This window comes from Ricinus communis, chromosome 5 (genome assembly GCF_019578655.1).
Source record: "Ricinus communis isolate WT05 ecotype wild-type chromosome 5, ASM1957865v1, whole genome shotgun sequence".
Classification (NCBI taxonomy): domain Eukaryota; kingdom Viridiplantae; phylum Streptophyta; class Magnoliopsida; order Malpighiales; family Euphorbiaceae; genus Ricinus; species Ricinus communis.
Genome location: NC_063260.1, coordinates 18048501 through 18058518, shown reverse-complemented (window position 1 = coordinate 18058518; position 10018 = coordinate 18048501). Strand labels below are relative to the sequence as shown.

At 40.4% G+C, this 10018-nt stretch overlaps 1 non-coding gene across 1 annotated transcript; it reads left to right on the top strand.

The window, feature by feature from the left end:
• The first annotated feature begins 9754 nt into the window (after window positions 1-9754).
• LOC125370244 lies at window positions 9755-9860 on the top strand. Its single transcript, XR_007216216.1, has one exon. It is a non-coding gene; the product is annotated as a small nucleolar RNA R71 (small nucleolar RNA).
• The last annotated feature ends 158 nt before the right edge of the window (window positions 9861-10018 follow it).

Sequence of the window (10018 nt, the reverse complement as noted above, 5' to 3'; positions counted from 1 at the left end):
AGATCATTCAAATTTCAAAAATCATTCAACAAGATATGAAGAACAAATCAATAAATACTTACATTGCAAACCAATATTGACAATCAATACATTCAATTCAAAATTGAAGTACAAAAATCCCTAGATAAAGAACCCCAATGGGTTAATAAGCTTAGCTAATCATGTTCATAATCACAACCAATAAGAGTTCAATTACAAAAAATGAGTAAAGGTAGAGGAACCCGAATACACCCTTGGATAAGAGTGAACAGCTCCAATTTCTCGTGCCTAATTTTGGATCGATTCTTGTTCCTCTTACTCGGATTGAAACCAATCGACAATCCTCGCCAATCTTTGATCTTCGAAGAGAATCCAAGTGAAACCTTGATCCAAGTCTCCTTTTCTCTTAGTTTCAACTCAGCAAACCCTTAGACAGGGAAAAAGATGAGTTTTGGACGTTCTAACCCTAGCTGCCTTCCTTTTTTTTCTCTCTTCATTCTTTTAATTAATACCCCATGTCGCCTCAAACACGGCCGTGTTACTCTCTGTGGTCGTGCTCCATAAGATCTACTTCTTCTTTGATGTCCAACACGGCCGTGTTTGGTCCCGTGTTGGCAACACGGCCTGTGTTTGTGACCGTGTTTAGAACACGGCCAGTGTTGAGACCAACACGGCCATGTTCAGCTTTCTCATGCTCGTACTTAGCTCGTTTCGGCAGCTTTGACGTCCAATTATGCTCCAATTCTTTTCTTTTTCATTCTTTGACTTCTTTTGGACCTAATGCACACAAACATACGCATAGGGTGAGTGTTGGTACCAATTCACATCCAAATATCCATAAAATCGATCTTAAAAACCCCATTTAGATGTGTGTATTTTACGCACATCAAATAACCCTACACTTAGCTCATTGCTTGTCCTCAAGCAATCAAAAGTAAAATAAGGAAAATAAACCACTAAGAGACAACACTTAAACTGACAGACAAACTAGAAAGCTCCTGCACATATCCTTAACAAGTGTAAGTCAAACAGAAAGAAACAAAGCAATCAATTCAAGTATCACAACCAAGATGCTATTGATTCACAAAATACTATCTCAACAAAATTATTTAGAACCAAATCCTCACCAGATTGACTCTAAATCACTCAAAGTGTTTAAAGAGGTAGTGTTTAATCGCTCAATGCATCAACTACTGCCTTACTTACTATATGCTTGCTCTTAAATCCTACTCCTACCACTTATGGAGAGTCAACAACCATGTCAAGAGGTCTTTATAAGGGTTATAATGGGGATTAGGTAGGGGTAGGTAAATTTAGTCAGAGTTGAACCTATGGTGTTCTGCAATGAAATACATGACATGCACACAAGCCACAAAAATTATAAGGGATAAACAATGAACAGTAGTCCAAGGTGGGAAATAAGAATCAAGTCAAAATGTTTAGCTCACTTACTTTCTTTCTTTTCATCACCTTTCCCTCTTATTCTTCAATTTCTATATTTTTCTTCTTCTTTTTTTCTTTTTTTTTTCATAAGGGAAGAACATTCACATAATAGAGTGAATTTCTTTTTGGATTGAAGTAAGCTGCTACAAGATTCCAAAGCTATTCCCAAGACAAAAATTCCCAATAAAAACAACTCATGTGCAAAATCATAACCCAAAGCAAAATAAAACTAAATGGTAATGGAATATGATACAAGAAATGGTGAAAGAAGGGGTTATCTACAGAATCAATAAACAAATGAAGGCTATTTGGCTAGAATGAAAAACCTAAGTGCCTCTATCATACCAAAGTATTAAACTCTCCTTGTGGCCCTCATAAGCATTACCGATCAAGTTCTAAAGGTAAAGACAGTAATCGACACTCTCAACAAGAAATAAATACAAGCATATAAAGTGTATGCTTACAATTGAGGCTCAATTTCTCACAAGTGTGCTTTTTGAGTAGGTTCCAAACAAATATCATCAAAACAGAATTAAATAAACCAAAGCAACTCAGTGCAAAACTCAAACTAATTATCTTACATTCTTCCGCAAGACTCAACACTATCGGTTTTACCCGATCACATGGACATAAACAGGATTTCAAAAGCAAGTCAACAATAAGAGCATTGAAACAAAGTGAAAAATTTTCAAAATTTTACAAAAAATTGCACAAAGAATAAACAAATAATTGAGATGGAATAAATGAAATGCGATATATACACTAGAAAAGGATATGAATTTCATATAAAAAAAATAATAGAACATGAAAGCAAATATATATTGATATCACCACCCCACACTTGAAGGACACACTGTCCTCAGTGTACAAAATATATGAAATGAAAAAGGAAAAAGGACTAATACTGCCCTGATTATGGCTCCGAAGTGAAAAGAGGTGCATCGCCAGTATATCGTGTCGGCCGGTCCGTGGTGGAGGAGTGGCTGCTCTCTGAGGATTGGAAGTAGTGTCACATGCAGGAGCTGGTGGATCAACAGGAGCAGTGTCAATAGGAGGCTCGTTAGGCTGCTATGTTGAAGGGTGCTCAGTCAGAGAGGGAGGGCCAGCTAGATCATCCGTTAGAGGGATGTCAAAATGGCTCTGCTCTGGAACCCGACTCTATGGACAGGCAGGTGCAAAGTCTGTAGCAAAAATATCATCAAACATGTCATTGGCCATAGAGGCCTATAATCTACCTCCCTGCTCAATCAGGGCTTGAAGCATAGCCCTCTGCCTCTCAAACTGAGCCATCATCTGGCTCTGAAACTCAGCCTGACGCTGTAAAAGATCCTGTTGAAAAGCCCCTTGTCGAATGAAATGCTGTTGCTGCTCCTCTACCAACCTCTGCACTTTAAGCTGCAGCTCTCTAAACTCAATTGGGGAGACTCTTAAAACAGTTGAAGAAGACCCAGAAAGAGCTGAAGTAGACGGTCTGGAGGAAGACTCCGGAATATCAGAAGAAGGTGGGACATCCTGTGTACCATGGGCTCATGGGGTAGGTCGCTCCTCTCTGAGTGCTGCCAAGAGAGCATTCCTCAATCTATACTCTGGTCCTAGCGGACCCTGCCTACGAGTCACCATCCCCATACTAACCATCTGGGGAAGTCCTAACGTTTCCATCACCCCCAGCTCTGTCAAATGTGGTATCGCTTCCTCCAAAACTCTTAAACTCCTAGCCAGTCGAGTAATGTAAGTCCCAAAACAGAAAATTACCTTCTTTGAGTTATTGCAGAAGGCACTGATCTGTCTGGCCAATAAGTACCCCATGTCGACCGGTGCCGGTGCATGCCGTAAAGTATAAACAGTCCCACTGGGTAACTACACCACCGCTATCTCCTATGCCGTTGATGGTCCTAGCCAAGAATGCATGCAAGTACCGCACCTCGTGCAAGTTAGACGCCTTGACCGGCCGGCACTGTATCCCTCGGTGTCATCGGAAATCTCGGCCCACATCTGCGGATATGACACATCAGCGGTGTATACAGCTGACCAGAACCTCTCCACCGCATCCTCCTCAGTCCCCAAGCCTAAGTGTACCCCAAACTGCTGTACACTCATTGTGAAAGTCTGCTTTGCTAGTCTAAAACTAATCGCATCTGGTTGTTGGAAGTCCCGCAACTGGCTTTGCAGAAAGAAAGTGCTGGCAAACTCCACAGTCAACTCCCTATATGTTGGTTCAACAATATCAAAAAAATGTTGAAATGGGGGCGTCTCAAGATATCCTATCCTCGCCTTTCCCAAATCTTTGTGCCTCATCGATTGATATCTCTGCTCAAAGGTGGGCTGCCCTTGGAAAAGTAGGAATCGATGGCGCTGCGGTGGTCTAATTTGGCCTGAACTAGTCAGTGCAGCGCCTGACGATCGCGAGGAAGAGGAACCATCGGTCCGCCTCCTCTTGCAAACTTCTGATCCTCGTCTAGTGGACATGGTACCTGAAAAGGAAACTTTTAGTACTAAGGATCAACAAAATTCTGGCAGCATAACGACATAAAATGAACAAACCAAACGATTTAACTCGATAAAATTAAACTGCTCAATGTCCTGCAAAGAAAATTTAATCCACAACACTGCCAAGCAATGCTAACCAATTAAATTTGCAATTCATCCATATGGAGTTTACTTCGCCATAATCCATCACAAGGCAAACCAACATGCTAATGGCCGACAATAATAATAAAGAGAAAAATAAGGAATTAATCACAATCATAAATAATGGTGGAAAATAAAAATGGAAAATATGAGCAAGTTAAGTATATAAACTACATTACAGAAAATAAAAGAAAATCAAGCACAAACATGAATGTAAATGCATCCACCATATAATAAAATAAGGAAATAAATTAAAAAAAGATAGAAAAAATTGAAACACAAATTCGAACACAAAGAAAACATAAATTTGAACTAATATCAAAATAAAATAATGGAAAATGAAGTTGGAGGATACTTACTTGACAAATGTAATATCCAAAACCTTCGAGATGAGAAATAAGAAATAAGAGAGTAAGAAAGGAGAGAATTGCTAAAACTAAGGGGAGAATAAAATTTTCGGAGATTTTGAAATGAAGTGGTATATATAGGCAGTGTACGAAACACGCCCGTGTTCACCAACAGGGGCCGTGTTAAGGAACACGGTCTGGATATCGGGTCGTGTTAAGCGAATAAAAACGTGCTGACTTACCACTTCTGAGAACACGCCCGTGTTTCGGACACGGTCTTGGACACGGGAACGTGTTGTGGACACGGTCTGGCATAAATGCCCGTGTTTCCTACTGTAAACGTGTTCATCTTAATTTGATTTTCTTCAATTAGAACACGGACCGTGTTAACGAACACGGTCTCTAACACACCCGTGTTGAACTCCAGAAAATGCAAAAGTTGCGATTCCCAGCACTTTCTCACTCTTTCTCACCTGCATAACCAATAAGTCCTCAACTCATACACTCAACATAAATAAAACTTACCAAAAATAAACTGTAAAATCTAATCAAACTAAGTTCACAACGAAAACTAAAGAATTAAAATGAAATTAAAAGAAATAAGCTTCTTTAAAGTCATAAGCTGGACTTTATTCTTTTCTTTCAATCAGAAATGGAGCACCAAATTCACCCGCTCCTCCACATCCAGTGACCCTCCAAGGTAATGCTTCAACCTCTGCCCATTAACCTTGAAATTTCCCTTTTCTAGATGATGCACTTCAACCGCACCATAAGGGAAGACTTATGTCACTGTAAATGGCCCCGACCAACGACTCTTCAGCTTTCCTGGAAATAAACGGAGACGAGAGTTAAATAATAATCTCCTACGTTAAACTCCTTCCAATTTTTCAATCGCTTGTCATGCCATTGTTTAGTCTTCGCCTTGTAGATTGTTGAATTTTCATAGGCTTGTTGACGCCACTCCTCTAGCTCATTTATTTGCCACTGCCTTTGTCTACCTGCGGTATCCAAATCAAAGTTACATGATTTAAGTGCCCATAATGCTTTATGTTCTAGCTCCACAGGTAAATGAAAACCTTTTCCATACACAAGCCTAAAGGGAGTGAACCCTGTAGAAGTCCTATAGGCAGTTCTAAATGCCCATAAAGCATCATCTAGCTTTGTAGTCCAATCTTTCCTGCTGGCTCCTACAGTCTTCTCTAAAATGCGCTTGAGTCCCCTATTAGTAACCTCTACTTGCCCACTCGTTTGTGGGTGATAAGGTTTGGAGAATCACTGAGATACTCCATATCTTTTCAGCACTTTCTCAAGTTGAGAATTACAGAAATGGGTTCCCCTATCACTAATTAATGCTCGAAGTGTTCCAGACCTAGAGAATAATCTCTTAAGGAACCTCACAACTACCCTAGCATCATTAGTAGGCAAGGCTTGTGCCTCAGGCCATTTAGAAAAATATTCAACAACTACCATTATATACTTACATCCATACGAAGAAGGAAAAGGACCCATAAAATTAATGCCCCAAACATCAAAAATTTCCAATACTTGTATACTATGTTGGGGCATTTCATCTCGGACAGAAATATTACCTGACCGTTGGCATGCATCACAAACTGGACATAAGCTCGTGCATCCCTGGAAGATAGTCGTACCAATAAAAACCAAAGCATCCATAACCTTCCCGTCAGAGGATTTGCGGCTTGGTGTCCACCAACCGGTCCCTCATGACAATGCTTGAGAATTTGAATGATCTCCTCCCCATATACACACCTCCGATAATTTGATCCGCACAAATTCTAAACAAGAAGGGGTCGTCCTAAATGTAATACTTCAAGTCAAGAAGAATTTCTTCTTTCGGCCCGCCATACCCTTCTGGGAGTACCCTTGCGACCAAATAATTTGCATAATCAAAAACCAAGGAATATCATTTGCCACTGCATTGAGCATAAGTGCTCATCCGGAAAGAAGTCATCGATCTCTTGCTCATTAAGCTCCTCCAAGTGCGGGTTCTCTAATCGAGAAAGATGGTCTGCTGCAAGATTTTCAGCTCCTCGTTTGTCCTTAATTTCCAAGTCAAATTCCTGTAATAGAAGAACCCAACGAATCAATCTTGGCTTAGAATCATGCTTTGAAAATAAATACCTTAAAGCAGAATGATCTGTGTAAACAATTATCTTTGACAGCACAAGGTAGGAACAGAATTTGTCAAAAGCGAACACGACAGCTAGGAGTTCCTTCTCTGTGGTTGTATAGTGTTCTTGGGCGTCCGTAAGTGTCTTGCTAGCGTAGTAAATAGGTTGAAATTTCTTCTCCTTGCGCTAGCCTAAAACAGCTCCAACTGCAAAATCACTAGCATCGCACATAAGCTCAAAGGGCAGCTCCCAATCAGGAGAAACCATGATGGGAGCCGTGGTTAGTTTTTCCTTTAATAACTCAAAAGCTCTTAAACAATCATCATCAAATTCAAAAGGTATATCTTTTACTAGCAATTGAGTTAAAGGCCTAGCGATCTTAGAAAAGTCCTTAATGAACCTTCTATAAAACCCTGCATGCCCCAAGAAAATTCTAACAGCCCTAACCGAAGTAGGGGGAGGTAGTTTACTTATAACTTCCACTTTAGCTCTATCTACTTCCAACCCTGCATGTGACACTTAATGTCCCAAGACTATACCCTCTTGGACCATAAAATGACATTTTTCCCAATTCAACACCAGGTTAGCTTCAATACACCTAGCTAACATCCTTTCCAAATTTTGCAAACAATGGGAAAAAGAGTTACCGAATACAGAGAAGTCATCCATGAAGACCTCCATCGACTCCTCTATCATGTCATGGAAAATGGCCATCATACACCGCTGAAAGTTCGCAGGCGCATTACACAAGCCAAACGGCATCCTCCTATAGGCAAATGTGCCATAAGGACAAGTGAATGTCGTCTTCTCTTGGTCTTCTGGTGCTATGGGAATCTGAAAATAACCAGAAAAACTGTCAAGAAAACAGTAATACTTATGGCCTGAAAGCCTCTCAAGCATTTGATCGATAAAAGGAAGGGGAAAGTGGTCCTTTCGGGTTGCGTCATTCAAGCGTCGGTAGTCTATGTAAACCCAAAAGCCCATTACCGTTCGTGTAGGGATCAGCTCCTCCTTTTCATTTTTCACCACCATCATGCCCTCTTTCTTAGGAACCACCTGCACAGGACTCACCCAAGCACTGTCAGAAATAGGATAAATTAAACCTGCATCAAGAAGTTTAATTACCTCTTTTTTAACCACCTCTTTCATATGAGGGTTCAACCGCCTTTATGGCTGCACCACCGGTTTGAACTCATCCTCCATCAAAATCTTACGAAGGCAGTAACTCAAGTTTATTCCTGGTATATCAGCCGTCTTATATGCAAATGCCTTTGCATACCTTCTCAAAATACACAGTACCATCTCCCTCTCTTCAGGTGTGAGATAAGCGAAAATAATAACCGGTAAGTGCTTTGCTTCATCTAGGTAGGCATATATTAAGTGCGCTGGCAACTCTTTCAATTCAAGAACGGGCGGCTCCTCCAAAGAAGGCTTCAGCTTCTTTACTCTTGACCTGTCAAGATCAACAAAACCATCAGTCTTTTTATCATCAACATCAGCAGCTAATAAATGCTCTAGCTGCTCTAACACTTGTTTATTGGATAAATTGTCCTCATTTTCTTGCATTGCCACTTGCAAAGGATCATCAATCATTATTTCCTGCAATTGAGATTCCACAATATCATTGATAAAATCAATCGAACAGACAGTACCATCATGCTTATATGGGTATCTCAAGGATTTAGTCAAATCAAATGTAATGCTCTCATCATCTGCCCTAAGTTCCAGCTTTTCGCTACTAACATCTATCAAAGCTTTAGATGTAGCTAAAAATGGTCTACCTAGGATCAATGGGACATCACTCTCACCATTCATATCCATGACAACAAAATCCACAGGAAATATAAATTTGTTAACTTTAACTAGCACATCTTCTATAATCCATTTCGGGTACTTAACAGTTCTGTCTGCTAGTTGTATACTCATCCTGGTAGGAGTTAGCTTAAAAGTGCTTAGTCCTAACTTCTCAAATAATGAACTAGGCATCAAATTGATGCTAGCTCCCAAATCAGCTAATGCTAGCAATTTCAATTTATCTCCAATCAAACAAGGTATAGTAAAACTCCCTGGGTCGCGTCGTTTGACTGGAATCTTGCTCTGAAACACTGCTGAGCATTCTGCATTCAAGGTCACCAATCCCAAATCCTCTAACTTCCTCTTGTTGCTTAGGATTTCTTTTAAAAACTTTGCATACTTTGGCATCTGCGAAATAGCTTTAACAAACGGTAAGTTAATCCGCAATTGTTTAAAAAGATCTAAAAATTTACCAAATTACTGATCAACTTTATCCTGCTTGAGTTTTGCAGGATATGGAATGGGAGGTTGGTATGGCCTCAAGGGAATCTTCTTCGAATCCTCCTTCTCTTCAACTGCTCCCTTTTCTTTCTCTTCAGGCTTGTCTTTCTTTTCTGACTCATCCACCTGCACATTAGAATCATTATTAGCAAAAGGCTTAGATGAACTAGTAAGTTCCTTACCTGATCTCAAAGTAATTGCTTTGGCATGCTCCTTTGGATTAGACTCTGTGTTACTTGGAAGCGTGCCTGGCTGCCTCTCAGCCATCATTCTAGACAACTGCCCAATTTGAGTTTCTAAGTTCTGAATTGAAGCTTGTTGATTCCGAATGGCAGTGTCCGTTTGCTGAAATCTATTCTCTGAAGTTGCAATGAACTTCATCATCAACTCTTCCAAGTTAGGTTTCTTCTCTTGACTACCTCCTGGTTGATGGGGAATAGATTGCATAGGTTGCTGCTGATGCAACCTCTGGTATCCTGGTGGACCTTGGTTATTGGAGTTCCTCCATCCAAAATTAGGATGATTCCTACATAATCAACATGCTCAACGTTAGAAACATTAGTAGGCATAAAAGATGCAAACATACCTCCCGTATTACAATTGGCACTGTAATGCGGTCCATCATAGAATTCACATCCGGGCTGAACTGCTTGGACCGGCATCTGAAGTTGTTTTATCTTTTTGGAAAGTAGCTCTACTTGTGCCGCCAAAGCTGCTGTAGGATTTACCTCAGCCTGATATACAACGGGCCTTGGACCTTTAGCCCGTGGAATTTGCCACTGATAAGTGTTGGTGGCCATCTCTTCTATCAAATCTTGGGCTTGCTCAGGTGTTTTACTATTAATAGCTCCCCCTGCAGCTGCATCTACCATTTGTCTAGTGGCTGTATTCATGCCACTATAGAATGTCTGCACTTGTATCCAGAGAGGAAGACCATGGTGTGGGCAATACCTTAACAAGTCCTTGAAGCGCTTCCAGGCTTCGTACATCCATTCATCTTCACCCTGCATAAAAGAAGATATGTTATTTCGCATTTGAGCAATCTTAGCAGGAGGAAAATACTTATTCAAAAACTTTTCAGCCAAAGAAGTCCAGGTAGTGATCGTTTTCGGTGGCAAGGACTGCAGCCATCTTTTCGCTCTATCCCTCAAGGAAAAAGGAAACAGCCTCAACCATATGGCATCATAAGTTGTT